Source organism: Candoia aspera, chromosome 2 (assembly GCF_035149785.1).
Source record: "Candoia aspera isolate rCanAsp1 chromosome 2, rCanAsp1.hap2, whole genome shotgun sequence".
Taxonomy (NCBI): Eukaryota; Metazoa; Chordata; class Lepidosauria; order Squamata; family Boidae; genus Candoia; species Candoia aspera.
Genome location: NC_086154.1, coordinates 265,296,490 through 265,313,116, shown reverse-complemented (window position 1 = coordinate 265,313,116; position 16,627 = coordinate 265,296,490). Strand labels below are relative to the sequence as shown.

Sequence of the window (16,627 nt, the reverse complement as noted above, 5' to 3'; positions counted from 1 at the left end):
CTCACCATCGACCATCTCTAAATTCACAAGAAGGAATGGTGAGATCTGCCCTGCCAGGCTTGGTACCCATTTGGTTGCCACAGTCTGTCCCAGAATGAGAGCTACTGGCAGAGCCAGCCTCTGCGCCCTCCTGGGTTCACTCGGGCTCCATCTGATATCAGGCTCCCCCCAGCCCAGCCCACCCGAGGCATCCTCCGGCCACTTGGGCTCCCTTCCCATTGAACAGGGCAGTCAGGGTTGACAAGATGCCATTGCTACACAGGGCAATCATACAAAGTTCATCTGGCTGGGAGCCCACCAGGGAGCTCCCCAGACAGCGAGGCCAAGTGGCCCTTTCCTGTCTCAGCAGCAGCTGCAAGAACCCAGCCTCACCCACTTTATCAGCACAAGGCCTGCTCCACCAGCTCCAGGGATTCCTGCGCCCCTCCTTCCCAGGCTGCAGAGCTCACGGCTGCCAGCAGCAGAAAGGCCCTTCTGGCTCAGGCCCTGGCAACCCAGAGCAGCAGCAGCTGAATGCCCTGGCTGGAGCAGCCCGGCCACAGAGAGAGGCAGGGGGTGCAGAAGCAGACAGGCAAAGTCCCATTAAAGGGGCTCACCTGGCACCACGGGAAGAGCACCAGGGCGGATGCCAGGCATGGGGAGGGCCTTTTCCCAAGGAGGGGGCCAAGAAAAGGCTCTTCACAGAGGCAGAGATGGGCCTCAGCAGCACCACAGCTGGAGCCTGGATGCACCGCGCTGGCCAGATGCCCTGAGCGCAACCGGAGGATCTGCACCCTCTCCTGCTTGTGTCACTCAAGAGAGGGCCCAGCCAGGAACTGTGCAACCCAAGAAGAGTTCCTTCACCACACAGGTTGGGTGTGGCCAGGCAATAGCTACTTCCCAATCATGCTGGGCCACTGACTGCCAACTCAGTGAGCTCACCTCCAGCCCAGTGGAAAGGACATAATTCTGCAGGCTGCGCCTCTCCGTCTTGCCCATCTGGGATTTGCACACCCCAGGACCTCGCTTGGACAGGGTCTGACAAAGCATTAGCCAACTAGGATGTTTGGGTTTTCTGAGTCTCGGGGATCTTTGTTAACAAATCTGGAGCCATTGCTCCATTTTGTGGAAATGAGTTCCAAAATTTAAGCAAGCACAGTATATAGAACAGCTTCCTTTGCTCTGTCCAAAATCTCCCCCCATTCAACTTCTTTGGATCCTTTCCCTCCACTAGTGTTCTTTCTAGGATGCCAGGATATGGGAGGTGGATGCTGTGATCCCTGAATCCTTCGGTGTGATCCTTGGATCCCTGGGTGGCCCTTCTCTGCACCCCTTCCAGTTCTAGCACTGCAGCTTCTTTTAAGTTTGGGCTCCAGAACTGTGCCCATCCAAGTTAGAAGTTTTCAGTCCACCAGCCGGGCTTGGGGCAGGAATCCATCCCATGAAAGGGTCATCAGAAAGCCTCCAGAGTGGGGGAGGCCACTAATATTCCTAACAGACTGTTGCCCTGTGCCAGGCCATCTTACCATCCCTTCTCCTACTATTCAGCCCAGATCTCCTTGCTCTTAATTTCAGCCGACTGCTCCTTGGCCTGCCCTCCCTTTCAACACAGAGCTTTTCCACCTGCTGCAGACTGTGGTCCTCTCTCCCCTCAGGCTTCTCTTGAAAGCTAAGCACATCCATCTGCTTTAAGGGCTAAAGGGCCAGCCAGTCCGCCCACTGGGGAGGACCTAGTTGTCTTCCCTGTGTCCCTGCCCCAGAAGGCGGAGGCTGCCATGCCAAGCTGGAAAAGGCCTGGTTGCAAAGGGAGGAGGGGGGGGAGTTGCTGATCAAACCTCATCACTTGGGGTTTTCAAGCAGAAAGCAACTGAAACCCTGGGGATGTTCACACTCTCCTCACATCTGATTTTGTCAATGTGGAAAGTGCAAACCCTACAGAGCGGGAGCGGGGGAGGGAATTGCCATGGGGAACATCCGTCCTGCCTAATGCTGCTCTGAGAACAAATGCTCCCTCCCCACAAAGCCGCCTTTCTTTCAGTGCAGCCAACCAAAGGTTTGCTCACCAAGGAGGAAAGGGGGAATCTGCTTTCCCCCCCAGTGCAGGAGTGTATGGGTGCACGTAGGGGGAAGGAGAGTCAAAGCCAGCCCCCCCCCATGCTGCGGCTGGAGAGCTGTCAAGACCAAGCCTGTTGCTCCGCTGAGGATGACCCAACTGCCCCCCACCCCTGCTAGAGGGGAGCCAGCCTCTGGCTGCTAGCAACATCATGGTGCCATGGGCTGGCAGGTTGCTTTGGAGCAGCCTTGTTGCCTTCCTGCCTGCCCCCTAAAGGCTGCTCTGGGGCCACCGAACAAGCTGTTCCTTTTCTTTCCACAGCAGCGGGCAGGCTTCGCAGGACCTTTGTGGACAAGTCAGCTCTGGAGCAGCCCCTCCTTGCGGGATCAGGCAGAAACGGCCGCAGGCTGGACATGCCTCAGATACCAATGAAGCGAGGGAAGGCCGGGCTAGGCCGGGCTGAGGGCTCCTCCTCGCATCTCCCCCCTCCTGCCACTTCCAACCCAGCCTTTGCTCTCCGGCAGCCCAGGGGCATTTCTGAGGGGGAAAGCTGACTCTGCCCTGGCTCTCTTCTGAGCCCTGAGCAGGAAAGCCCGTCCAGCTCAGGGCCCCTGCTGGGCTGCTCAGAGTGGGAGGCTGGCTGGGCGGCCAGGCACAGCCCCTGCACTATCAGACACCTTCCTAATCCATGCAAGGCGCCCACCCCAGCTCACGGAACGAGCCAGTCTCTCTGGCGTGAACCCCTGAGCCCTCTCTTGTGGGTCAGGGACATTCAGGCAGCACAGTGCACAGCGGCACATTCCTGGGCCACAGCCCATCTGAACCCGGGAGAGCAGCCCCCAGCCGGGCCAACTGGGCTGAGCCCCAAGAAGCCTGGTGCCAGATTTCAGGGGGGCTTGAGCTGCTGCCCCTGCGCCTGCCACCCCCAGCCCTGCCACCACTGGGCCACCTTCTGGGCCGCCGCTGGGCCACAAGCAGACCCCCCACCGCAGTACAATGTCAGCCAAGTCAGGGCACTCATGTGCAGGGGGCAATCTCTGGTTTCCCCCTTGAGCACGTGGCTGATGATGGGGAGCAGCCGCTGGGCTCCTGCCCCCTGCCAGTCCACCCCATACAATCACTCTCTGGCACATACACATGCGGGAGAGAGGCCTAAGGGCCCTCTCTGGCAAATGGCGGCAGGCCTGCTGCCAGGCCCTACCTGCCCTCCTGAAACAAGCACCGTGCCCTGCTTGGAAGAGGGGCATCAAACCCGAATACCCCTGCATGCAGCTTCCAAAGGCCAAGAAAACCCTCCTGGGGAGGACTCAGGGCCACGCAGTCCAACAGTTGGAGAGCAGAGCCAGAGCGGTTTGGTTTCCAGGTTCAGGGCCCATCAGCAGACCTTTGCCAGGCAGCCTCTGCTCACACAATGCACTGAACACCAAAGCTGGCTTAAAAGGTGAAGTTCCCTCGTGGGGCTCAACTGGTGATGCCTTCCTGGATGCATCTGTGGACTTTCTCAGTAGAAAAATAGAAACCGTGTGTCACCATCTTGGAGATTTTTTTCCAAATTCCTAGTCAAGTCTACAGGTTTTTCCTGGTGGTCTCCCATCCAAGTCCTAACCAAGCCCAACGCTGCTTAGTTTCCTGCCCAGGCAAGCCTAGCCAAGCGCTGCTGCCTGAGGCAAACCCTGATAAAGCAGGACAGCTGCCTCTGACCCAATTAATGAGGCCTATGAATGGTTTAATGGTCTAATTCCCACAACACGCTGAATCATAACCATAGGAAATCTCTAGGGGTTGTGCGAACCCAGCCTGACAGTGGGGTACAGAAGAGGATGCAACAGAAGAGGATGCAGAGGGAGGAGACCTCAGCAACGGCCCAGCCCTCTCTGCTCAGCTTGCAGGAAGCTGCGCTTGCCCATCAGTTCCCCCTGTGGCTGCTGAGCAGGAGGGCTTTTTGGCCCGGAGGCTGAGCACCGGCAGGGTCCCCGAGGCCACCTACTCCAGCCCCACGCTCCCGCAGAAATCGGAGGCCAAGCCTCGCCGACTGACGGCTGTCCATCCCCGGCTCCCACCCCGTCAGCCTCCTGGCTTCAGCGGCTGTAGCCCGGGCCTGGCCCCTGCTCCGGTGAAGGTCCAGTGAACAGGCCCCTCGGCGAGCAGGAGCCACCCGCCCCCCCCTACTCGGCCGAAGGCACCTCCGAGCGGCCAGCGGGCCCGGGGAAGGAGCCGCCTTCCCGCCGCAGGCGGGGAGCCAGAGCGCGCCGGGCGCCGGGGCTGGCTCGGAGCGAGGCTAGGTCTGCCTCCAGGCGCGCGGCGGGGAGGACCGAGCCGTCCCTCTCGGCCACAGCCCCGCCGCCTCCCTTCCCCGCGGGGGAGCAGCGGTTCCTCTGCCGCAGCATCTTCCTTCGTCTCCGCGCCGCTCGCCCCTGGCAGATGCCCGGCTCGGGCGGCGGGAGCGGGAGCGGGAGCGCCCCTCCACCGCGGTGCAGAGCGCGCTCGGAGCCCCCCAGCCCGAAGGCGGCGGCGGCAGCAGCGGCCCCCGACAGCCCGGCTCCGCAATGGCGGCCGCAGACACGCCCTGAGCAGCAACGCACAAAGGCGGCCGGCTGGCCAGCCCTCCGCAGCGGCCGGCTCCCCGCCTGCTCCCCGGCACGCCGCCTCGCCGCAGCCCCCTCCGGCAGCAGCCGAGCTCCCAGAGCGGCGACCGCCCTGGCGTTGCGGCGGGCTCTGCAGCTGCCGGGCCGGACCGCCTCGGGGACGCGGGCGATCCCCGCCTGACCCGCTCACCTTGGCTCGCGGCTGCGGCGGCTCCCTCCGGCGCGGGGTGAGCGGTGCGTCCGGCTCTTCCTCCTCCGCCGCCGCCGCCGCCGCCGCCTCTGCCTCGCAGGCTCAGCCTCGCATCCCTGGCAATGCGGCGGGGCTGCGCAATCCCGCTCCGCCGGCCCCCGCCGCCGCCGCCGTGACGTCGCGGGCCTGCCCACCGCTCGGCCGAGTCTGCCCGCCGGGACTGAGCCCGCCGCCGTCGCCGCGCAACCTCGGAAGCGGAGCGATCGGCCCCGGACGGCGGCTCTGCTGGGCCCGGGCCGGCAGCGCAAAGGCGCGTCGCGGCTCCTCAGCTGATCACGGGACCGAGAGGGGCGCCGGCGCCTGCCCGTAGCTGTACGGTGCGGCGACTATGCTCGCTGGCCTGGCCGGGAAGAGCGGCCCGGTCGGCCGGCTGGCGGGCTGTCGAGGCTGCGCCCAAGCTCACTAAACGGCCCTGCTCCTGCTCCCACTGCCCACAAGCCGTGCTGCCCACACGGTGCTGCCGCAGATAATTGGGGTGTAATGGTTGCCTATTCTAAAACACCATCAGACTCATGAGTAGGAATTCAAAGATATCTGATTTATTAAAGAACAGCATGCAGGATCACAGAGAAAGCTGAGAATGATGAAAGCGCGCCAAATTCAAACTAAAAACCCTTGGTGCAAATGAAATCCCTCCCCCATTAGTATCTTCTCAAGTCCACAATCCCAGGCGCTCCTAACGGTTTCTGATGGTCTGCGGGAAAAGTCCTTGAACAGAGCAGATAACCCAAACTCGTTCCATTGTACTGATTTCACATACAGAGCTTGGCACAAGGTCTCACAGCAGCTCCCTCCCATGCAGAAACGCTTGTCAGCGCCATGGCATGGGAAACGTTAGGATGTATAAACTACATTGAATCAGTGAACATGACATGGGGGAGAGCAGGTGAGCCTCTAAGGAGGAAGTTCTTCCTTGCTCTACTGAGGGAAGGCAGGAAGTGGGTCTGGAAAGAGCTTCACACTGGGGAGGGGACGAGAAGGGCTGCCTGCCATCCTGCCTGAGTTGAATGTGTTCAACAAGCATTAGGATGGCAGGTATGGGAAAGGAGGCAGCTGAAGTTACATGGTTGTTGGACCATCCAACACTATACGGCGTGGAAATTATATCCGTGCGGAAGTAAACCCGGGAAGCAAAAAATCCAGGCTGATTTTAAATACGGAAAGGCCAGCCAGCATGCTTAGTGAACGGACAGGGAGGCAGGCCCTTCCTTCTCCTCCTCCTCATTCCAGAATAGATACAGGCTGTGGCTGCGTGCTAGAGAAGGAAAGGGGAGGAATCCTAGGGGGGAAGGTTCGCTCAGACCAGGCCCAGAGGCCGAGGAAGGCCAGGGATTTTCCAGGCACAAAGCATGGTTGTGAAAGGCGGACCTTGAGAAAGAGCCTTCGGGATATGAAATTAAGGCTGGCCGCTCCCTTGCGGCGATGAGCAGGCAGAAACACACAGGCGCTGGGCATCTGTCGGGCTGCAAGCCACAGGTGGGCTTGGGAACAGGACTGTGCCTGGCAGCTTGAGGAGAGGAGAAGCAGGGAAGCCAGCAAATGAGAGAAGGGGCTCAGCAGAAAGGCCGTGGACACGCCGATGGCACCTACAGTTACGCTGCCTGGAGCCACTAACGCCTGTGCGGTTTAAAAAGATAAATAAATGCCACTGATCCATGAATTGGTGGCTAGCAAGGGAGGGCAGATCTAAAAACCCACCGAGGCCTTCCAAAGCACACTGCGTGGCGGCATCCACAGTTCCCAGCTAGTAGCGCTCACGTGACCAATAACCTTCTTCCCACAGGCCTCTGAGGCAGGGCTGCTCGCCCGCGGAGAGCCCTCTGCCCTGAAACGGGTTTGGGCAGGGCTGCGCAAAGCTCCAGTTCTGAGCAAACTGTATTAAGTTTCTGAACGAAAATGGAAAGCTGAACAGAGTCACTGAATTGGATTCCTCCAACTCAGTTTTGGAGTTTTTTGGAATTAGCCTGGGAAATCAAACTGATCCAAAGAGATGTTTCCAAAGTGAAGCATCAAATTCATTTGATTTTCCCAATCAGCTGAATAGCTCAGTCAGAGCAGACTAATGACCTGAGTTGAACCGATGATTCAAACAGCAATTGGAGCTGATCTGCCCACCCCGTGACCCGCAACAGTCACAGGCCACCCTTCAGAGAGACCAGCCACGGATGCAGATCCAGGTACTGATCCTGCTCCCATAGTTAACGAATTAACCGGTCGGCCAACTGGTATGCCACCTCAGTAACAAAGACAACTCTGAGCAGCTCTCATTTTGGGACTGAAAATAAGGGCACATCAGATTCAGCGGTGGTATCCCACAGCACATCACCGAAGAACAGATGGAAACCAGTAACTGTCCTAAGAGGTGAAGCCAACCCAGGATGGACCCTGCCTGTCAACCCTGTTAAAGGATGCCATAACTCTGCCATTGGCCAACCATCACTCAGCAACGCCCTGCTCCACGTGACATGGGCAAACCGGCCCATGTCTGTGCAAAAGAGAAAATTGATCGAAATCAGTCATTGTAACTGGCCGTATCCAAAAACTAGAGGGAGGATATTTCATTCTGCAGGACAATTTCTTGCTGACCTCAAATTAGCCATCCACAAGAAAAGGAATTACAAAGGCCAACCTCCTGGCAAAGCAGGATAAATTCAATTCTTCACGAGGTAAAATGCCAAACTGAGCAAAGACCCAGGTCGTTTATCAGGCTGCCTGTGTTCCATGCAAGAGTATCTGCATTGCCCCCAGTCACTGCTTTGTGCTCACAGTTGATGGAGCGCAGGGGCTTCCCCTCTCACCATCAACCCCCCCCAGCCTCCACATCTGTGCAGCTGTGGAATAGGACCAGTCCATCAAAGAGGTGGACGGTGATTCACGGTGAGAACAAAACGGTTAGACTTCAGGGTGTCACTTTCTGCTTCACTGGTAGCAGGGGCACCTGGGCAAGAGGGCCACCCCATCCGAGGCACAGCCCCAGGTGCGCTGAGGGCAACACCACAGGTGGGAGCAATTTGCCAGCAGGATGGGGAGGGGCTCTTTCGAGACAAGAAACGCCACTTCCCAAACGGCACAGAATTCCTGCCCTGCGCTTGAGGGAAACAGTCTCCTGAGCTGGCACATTGAGCAAAGGGGCCCAAGGCAGGATGGCTTCATTGGCTGTTGGCCGCCAGAAGCCCGCGGGAGGGAGGAAAGCCACCATTCCTCCATCGCTGGGGAGAATAGGAAGGTATCCCTTAAGGGTGGGCAAGGCATCCTTTATCGCCTGGCAACAGGCACTGATTGGCTGGCCTGGCACTTGGCCCGGCTATTGGCTGCCAAGGCAGGCACGGATTGGCTGGCAGTTCCCAGGGGGTAGGAGCCTTAAAATAAACTGGCCGGCCTTCTCTGCATCCTGGCGGGCGTCCGGCTGACCCCATCTCCCACAGCCCGTGCAGCCTGGGCATCTTAGACCAGATTCCGAGGCTGCAGGAAGGAAAGCCTGCAGCTGGGAGGGGCAACCCTTTCTCCTGAGTAGACCTCTTATTGCTCAACTCACTGCTCAAGGGGCAGAAATGACCCCTGCTAGGGAAGAAAGGTGAAAATAACATCTCACCCCCAAAGACTGGTAGAGCAGGAGCGGGGAGGCGCCAAAGGCCACGGAGGGCAATGCCCAGCCAGAGCCTCCCCACCACAGTCCCGAGGCTGTGCCTGGTCCAGCCTCCCTCTCCTAGAGTCCACTACTCCATGTATGTAGCTCCTTCTTGGGGGCCCTCCAAGGGGTGCAGGAGCACCACCTCTTCTCTGGCAGAGGGAAGAGGGGGTCCAGCAAAGCTCCCCCAGGAAACCATCAGCCCCTGTGCAGGGGGAAGGGAGGGCCCTCCACCCCCCAGAGTAAGTCCTCAGCAGGAGGAAAATGCGTGGGGGGGCATAGAGGCCCCCCCACCCCCAGAAATGCCTGGGGAGGTCCCGGCAGGCCTGCACCGAATCCACCGGCCCAGCCCCTCTGCCCCTCCACTTCCTGGGAGCCCTCCAGGTGGCCCTGTAGCGAAACAGCAGAACTCGCTCCCTCCCTGACCAGAGGGGACTGCAAGGACTGGGCCTCTGGGCTGGAACTGAAGGAGACATTCCCTCCACGTGGGACTGGCTTTGCAAAGCTCATTGAATGGCCACCCTGAAGGGAGCCCCAGTCTGGCCTGCAGCCCTAAATGCCCATGGCCAGGCTGAGCAGTGGTGGTGGAATCACAACCTTAACATCCAACCCAGCCGGAGCAATGCCTTTACTCAGGAGCACCAGAGAGCGGCACCTGGTCCCTGCAAAGTGCTGAGGGAACAAACAGCAGCATCCACGGGGCCGGGGGTGTGGATCAGAGGGACAAAAGCATCTGCTAGCATCCCAATGCAGCACCCCCCACCCATTTCCATCACATTGTGACTTTGCTAGCATGCCCTAAACGGGTGGGGCTTGTGGCACCCCACCACGATGTGCCATTTGTCTTCCAACCAAAACAGATACTAACTGCCAAGGCCAGAGTTCCTTCTGGTAGATGGGCAGCTGTATAAGTTGGTTTCATAAATAAAATAAATAAATAAACAAGGCCACGAAGGGCCAGAACTAGAACAAACACATTAAGGATCATCTCTACATTCCTCATACGTTCTGGGAAGAGAGCGGAAGCCACCCCAAGCAGCAGAGTTAGTCTTTGCATGACCAGCTCAACCCACTGGCCTGCATGCTCTCAGCTTAGCAAATCTACTTTCCCCCCCCCTTTCTCCAGAGTGAAGGGACGGCATCGTTGCCAGAGATGGGGTTCTGGCAGTCACCAGCCACAGGAGTGCCATCGCTGCCTCTCTCCCAGAAGACAAACGGGCCCACTCTGTGTACATGGTCAGCCTGTGGAAATTCTGAAAGCAAAGGCTGGTGAACTGGAAGCTGGAAAATCACATCTACCCCTCACTTGTCACTGAGACCTCTTGAAGAGTGGCGTGGGTGCCATTATGCTCCACAATCAGGAGAGTAATCGGAGGCGAACAACTTCAGCAAAGGAACAGAATGAAGGCAGCTGGCAATGCATCCCCACCAAGAACACAAAGCAGGTCATCCGCTTGGACCCAGCAACCAGTCCAGCCTCTGGCCTCCAGAGAAACTTTCACCACAATGAGAGACCCACAGAAGACGTTCCCTCCACGCCATGCCCCACCATCACCCAAGCCACATGGAAACGGTCCACCCCACCCCCATCACCAAGAAGAAAAGAAAGCTGGGGTGAGAGACAGCAGCTCTTGAGAGGCAAAGCTCCCCTTCATCATTCCAGTCTTTCATGTCTCCTGGGCACTGTCAGACTCCAGATTCTTTGCAAACATTTGCGAAATGAACTGGACAAGGTTGCAATGTTGATGGAAGCCACAGAGGTTTGGCTGCAAGCTTTGGTGAGGAGAGGCTGCTTTGCAAAGGTGGGATTAGCAAGTGCATCTATGGCTGGCTAGCCTGGTCAGGTGAGCAGGAGGGTAAGGCCAGCGGTGAGTAACAAACTGGCGAGTAAGGGACTGGATACAGCAGCAAAGCAAAGTGCTTTTGGCAAACGAAGCACAAAGGAAATGCAGGCTTTAAGGAAGGGGAGGCTGAATACAGCGAGTCCAACCCATGATCTTAACATGCATCTAAACCAATTCCCACAGTCTGGGAACAAGCAAGACGAGCTGGACGTCCTGAGGCCCAAAGGGGAGGAGATGCAAGAGAGACTCTGCCAGGGGAGGAGAGCTTTAAGGGCAAAGCTATTGCAACTGTCTGGGTCTTCTGGAGAAGAGGTTAAGGACAGTGCAGCCCAAGTAACACCAGTGCAGAAGGAAACCAGAAGACAACAGGCAGCTCGTGAAGTTGCTGAAGCTAAGGAAGGCTGCTTGTTGGAAATAGAAGGAAGGCTGACAACCAGGGAAGCCCACAAAGCTTCAGCTTGGAGTCCTTCAAAGTCCTCCAGCTTTGTCAACAGTGAGAGGAAGACAAAGGAGCGGATGGACTCCCTGCTTATCCTGAATGGAGAGATCTTGACAGATGACCAAGAGAAAGCCAACTCCTATTTGCCTCTGTCTTTGCAGCCAAAGGAAATTGTGACTGGAGTAGGACTGACTGGGAATGACCACAGCAGAGGAGGCTGGTGGTCTGTAAGGATGTGGTAAAGCTGAAGGCCTTCAGGTCCCCAGGCCCTGATGAAATCCACCCCAGAGAACTGAAAGAGCTGGCTGAAGAGCTGGCACGATCTCTGTCAGTATCTCTGAGAAGTCCTTGAGAACTGGGGAGGTGCCTGAAGACTGGAGAAGAGCAGATGTGGTCCCCCACTTCAGGAAAGGAGAAAAGGAGGACCCCTGTGAGCCTACCATTGAACCCTGGAAAAATATTAGGTCAGGTAATAAAGCAGGCTGGTTGTAAGGATCTTGAAGACAATGCCAGGATTGCAAAGAGCCCATGTGGCCTTGTCAAAAATAGGTCCCATAAGACAAATTTCATCTCCTTCTTTGACACTTTGTCAAAGGTTAGTGGAATGTTGCAGATAGATCTACTCAAACATACAGGAGCTTTTGAAAAGGTTCCACAGGACATTCTGCCTGACAAGCTGTTGAAGTGTGGTTTGGTGGGTCCACAGCTGGCTAGGTGACCACACTCAGCAAGACCACACTTAATTGCTCTACCTCAATTGGAGGGCAGTAGCCAGCAGAGTCCCACAGAGATTGATTATTTAACATTTTTGGTATTAACTTGGATAACAGAGTTGATGGGCAGCTTATCAAATTTGTGGATGACACAAGTGGGAGGTCTGCCCAACACCCAGGATGACAGAACACAACCTGGATGGGTTGAAGGACTGAGTTGAGAGGAACAAGATGTCCTTTAACAGGGAGGAATGTAAGGCATTCATTTAGGGAGGAGAAAATAGGACACGCGCACACACAGAGGGAGTCTCATGGCTTGGAAGAATTACGTCAGAGAAGGGCTTGGGTGTGGTACCAACAAGAAGCTGAACATGTGACAACATGAATCTGGCTCTCCCAGCACAACACACTGACCACTAGGGCATACATACAAGGCAGGGTTTCATGGCTTAGATGCACAATATTGGAAAAGGTCTTGGACGTGGTCATTGACCACAAGCTGAGCATGAGTCAGCAGTGTGAGACAGTGGCTAGAAGGGCTAATGCATTTCTGGGCTACGTTAGAAGAAGCACATTAAACACATGCAGTCATTATTTCTCTCTATTTGCCCTGGGAGACCACGCCTGGAGCACTCTGTACAATCCTGGGCACCACATTCCTAGAAGGATGTTGACAGGGTGGAGAAGGGCTCAGAGGAGGATGACAGATGATGCAGAGACGGGAGGATGTAATGATTGCCTATCCTAAAACACCATCAGACTCATGAACAGGTTCATAAAGATATCTGATTTATTAAAGAATAGTATGCAGGATCACAAAGAAAGCTGAGAATGGAAAAAGCGCGCCAAACGCAAACTAAAAAACCCTCGGTACAAACGAGATCCCTCCCCCCATAGAATCTTCCCAGGCTCACAATCCCAGGCGCTCCTAACGGCTCCTGATGGTCCGCGGGAAAAGTCCTTGAGTAGACCACATAACCCAAACACATTCCACAGATACAGAGCTTGGCACAAAGTTTCACAGCAGCTCCCACCATAAACGCGCGTCAGCACCATGGCATGTGAAATGTCACGATGTACAGTGCACATTGAAACAGTGAACATGACAGAGGACCTGTCCTACAAGCTGGAGGGACTGGGGATGTCCAGCTGGAGAAAAGAAGACCGTGGGGAGACATGATACCAGTGTTCAGGTACCTAAAAGGGTGCCACAGGGAAGATGGTCAGACACTACTTCCCACTGCAATAGAAATGAGGACCAGAAATAACAGGTACAAGTTGCGGCTGCCTGGATTTAATTTCGATGGAAAGGAAAAACATGACGACATAAAATCTGTACAACCCAGGAATAGACTGCCTACACAGCTTGGATTCCTCACCTCAAAGAATGGTTTAACTGGTTTCCTGCACCCTGCAGAGGATCAGACCAGTTGATCATCGTGATCCACTCTCTCCATCATTCCATGATTCTCTGACAAGGCCAAATGCTCAAGCAGCTGCGAGGGAGCCTGAGGAAAGGTGGCAGAAGATCTCGCAGAAGCTGAGAACGCTACTAAAGCGGAACACGGCCAAAGGCGGAGCACCACCAGTCAGGGGCGTGGCAGTGCAAAAGTGGATCAGCTGCTAGAGGAGTGATACAGAATCAAAGACACGTGAGGAAGGGACAGTGGATGACTTGAAGGGTGAAAAGGGCAACCGGTAAAGGAACACCGCAGAGTCCCAGATGAGCAGGCTTTGCAGCACGTGCCATCCCACCGACCCTCAGGGTCCCCCCACCTACCCCCAGAACAGGGAGCAGTGCTCAGGTTCTCTCCCGGCGCCATCGCACTTCCACTCCAGCCAGCCGGCCAGCTCAGCAGCCCCCCACTCTGTCCTGCCACTCGCCAGGGCAGAGCAAGGAAGCGCCTGCTCCACGGGGGGCTCAGGCAAAGGAGGAGCAGCCAAGGGGAGAGCCCAGTGCCCCATGGAAAGGGGAGAAAGGGGCTGCCCAGCCGCAGCCAGATCCAAGACCCTGACAGGAGCTGAACAAACAGAAAGACCTAAACGAGGCTCCTCCAAAGGTGACCTTGGGCCGACAGCCCATCCAGCTGGGGGAGTTGGGGCCACCTGTACTGCCAGAAAATGGGGCCATCCCCAGGAAGGCCAGTGGCCGACAGAACACCCCATGGCCTCGCAAGGAGGAGGCTCTCTCAGGGGACAGGTGAATTCGGCCCAGGCCATGACAGGACTTGGGTGAGAGGCTGGTGGGTCTGCCACACTGGCCTGGGTTCAGTTGGGGTTTAGGCTGTGGGATGGCACTGGGACTGCGATGGTCGACCCCGAGGGGGAGTTGCTTGCTCTCTCAGCTGCCGGCCTGCCCGCCCACCCACCACACCAACTCCACTGGCATCCAGAAAAGCTGCCGAGATGGGCTGCTCCGGAAAGCCTTAGGGGACTGATGGGGCAGCAGGTCCCTCCTGAGGTCTGTTTTCCTCATTTGTCAATGGCGAGGAAGTTGACGGCCCTGGGCTTGGCTGGTTATTTTTCATTCTTTATTGTTTACTTTTGCATATTTGTAAGCTGCTCAGAGACTTTTTTGGAACTGAGTTCCGTATCAATTGCATATGTAATAAATAAACTCCCCCCATGCAAAGACGGTGGCCAAGATTCCTGGCCCATCCATTTCAGGCAGCCAAGGGATGCAGGCTGGCCGGAGGGGGGTCCACGTGTTTTGTGCCTTTGCTGGAGGGAAGAATGGTGGTTCCCGCACAGCGCCCTGCTTGCACTGACTTCCTGGTGCTCGGCACCCTCCCCAGCGACTTGGCCTTCTTGGCTCCCTGGAGGAGTAAAGAGCTGGGGCGGGGGGGGCTCAGGGTCCTGCCACTGATGGTTCCCTGATGACATTTCCCAACTGTTGCTTTATGTGTTGCTTCATAGGAATTGGGAAGCACAGGCCCTGATCCAGAGGCAGGCAGGTGGCTGCCATAGCTATGACACCCCTCCCTTCCTCCTGGATTCTAGAAGGGACAGTTGGGCCTCCCAACAGCTGGTTTCCAGGGGGGCCTCTCCGCCTCCCCCAGAATCTCCAGCCGGGAAGAAGAGAAGGGAAGATCCTCCTCCTGGCTCGTGGAACCAAGAGGGCTCTAATTCCACCAGGCTCATTCCTTTTGCCCCGTTGCCCTTCCCAGCCGCAGCCAGCCCCAGAATTCTCACATGGCCAAAGAGGAGGCAAAGAGACAGGCAGCAAAGGGTTAGGGTCTTGACACCCAGGGCAAACCCCAAGCCCCCCCAGGTGCCTGGCATTCAACCTGCTGGATGAACCAGGTGCCTAGCTGTGCATGGCTACTGAGTCCTGGACAATGCAGGTTTCAAGAGGCTGAGCAACTTCTTTAGGATTGGCCTTCCAGCTCTGATTCAGATTCTCCAACCACTGAAAGAGGAGCCTTCGTGGGGGGGGGGGGGTCCAATCTGCCATCCCAGCAGCATCTTTCCTGGGTGCCCACTGGCATTGGCAAGAAGTACTGGGGTGGAGGCACCAGCATGAAATCAAAGAGGAGATGCTCACCTTCTTTCTCACCCTCAGATGCCCACAAACACATGTCCCGGCCTTGGCAGACTGCCCTCCTGGCTTGTTCCGTCACAAGAGGGCAACCTGGTCACGGAAAAGGCCCTGATGAGTCCTTCCATTGGCACCCCGTGCACTCTCCTCAGGGCTTCCACAGACACCTTGGGAAAGTGGCTCCCTGTGGTTGCCTGCTTGGTGGGTTGCGTGTGTGCCAGACGCTTAGAAACGCTGCATCGGCACAGCTTGGTCAGCCCCAGCATGCTGGATTATTTCATCCACCAAGCAGCCTGTGGTGGATGAAAGGGTCCCCCTAAGACTGGGGAAGGGCAGGTTCCCGAGTGAGAAAGGTCAGCGGGGGACTTTGGGACAGTCTCTTTTCTTCCAACCTGCCTCACAGGGGGTTGTAAGGAGAAAAGGTGGTTTATAATGCTAATAAATAAATGACAGAAAAAAAACCTTTGGTGCCTCTATAGCTGCTCCTGGGGCACAAGCAGGCCACACTGCTGCATCAGAGGATATTCTGGCCTGAGTCACTTCCTCTTGCTAAGTTTGGGAATGCAGGAACTGGCTTCGCTGAATCACATGCACTGAGCCTCTGGCATCCTGATGCTGCTGAATGCCCTTCCACAGAAGTTCACAATACACTTGCATCAGATAGACTGCTTCTGAGTATGGAGGTTCCATGAGTTATCCTGACTCGCCCACCTCCCACACCCAGAGAAGATGCTTTCGGGAGCCGCCTTGGTTGCTTCTTGCTCACGCCGCTCGCGCGCGCTCCTACTGCGAGGACAACGCCTTTCCCCGGGATCCTATCGCCACCTTCGGATCCAGCCTGGGACAAACGCGGCTCCCTTTGCCGTTCCCCTTTGCCTGGGGGTCCCGCGAGGAGCGCGAATGCCTTCAGCACTAGGAACTGCTGCCCTCCCCCCCCCACGTTCTGATTACGCACGCCTTTGTTCATCGCTACAGATGTCTGAATGGGCCGCGCCTCCCGCCCGCAAGTGGCCCCATTTCCAAGGGCCGCCTGGCGGCCACCCTCACCAAACGGGCCAACAACCGAGCAGCGCAAGGCGGAGCTGCTGCCCGCCCGACTCAAGGCCGCCGGGCTCCCACAAGACGTCCTGCGCGCGGCGAGAATCCACGGGGGGAAGCGGGGGAGGCGGGGAGGGAGGCGAGGTCGGCGAGCACCCCCCGCCACCCTCACTCACCGTGCGGGCATCCTCTGGCGGCGGGCACCGACGCTGCGCCGCAGCTGGGCGCGCGCGCTGGAGGACCCGGCTGGCGCCCGCGCGGATCACCCGCGCCCTCCTAAAGCAGGCAAGCGAGCGGGCAGCCGTGTGCGCTGCGCTGCGCTGCGCTGCGCTGCGCCAAGGAGGGCCGGGCTCGGTGTGCCCCACCCTGGCATGCGAGGAATGCATCATCGCCGCAAATAGGCCTGCGGCAGCCGAACCGCGGCAGGCTCCGCCCGCCGCAAACCGCTCTGGGCGGGACGGACGGGAGACTCTCGGCTCGGCTGGGCTGACGGGGGACCGGCAGGGCTGAGCTGGAGAAAGGCCGAGGGACGCGCCGGAGGCGCCGCGGAGGGGCTCTCG

At 57.4% G+C, this 16,627-nt stretch overlaps 1 protein-coding gene across 2 annotated transcripts in view; it reads right to left on the bottom strand.

The window, feature by feature from the left end:
• RUSC2 (RUN and SH3 domain containing 2) overlaps nt 1–16,348 on the bottom strand; it is a 35,398-nt gene extending 19,050 nt beyond the window's left edge. For both annotated transcript variants that reach the window (XM_063295941.1, XM_063295940.1), the window contains exon 1: nt 16,244–16,348. The gene's annotated coding sequence lies outside the window, so the exon portion shown is untranslated. The remainder of the gene's footprint in view (nt 1–16,243) is intronic.
• Between the last annotated feature and the right edge of the window lie 279 nt (nt 16,349–16,627).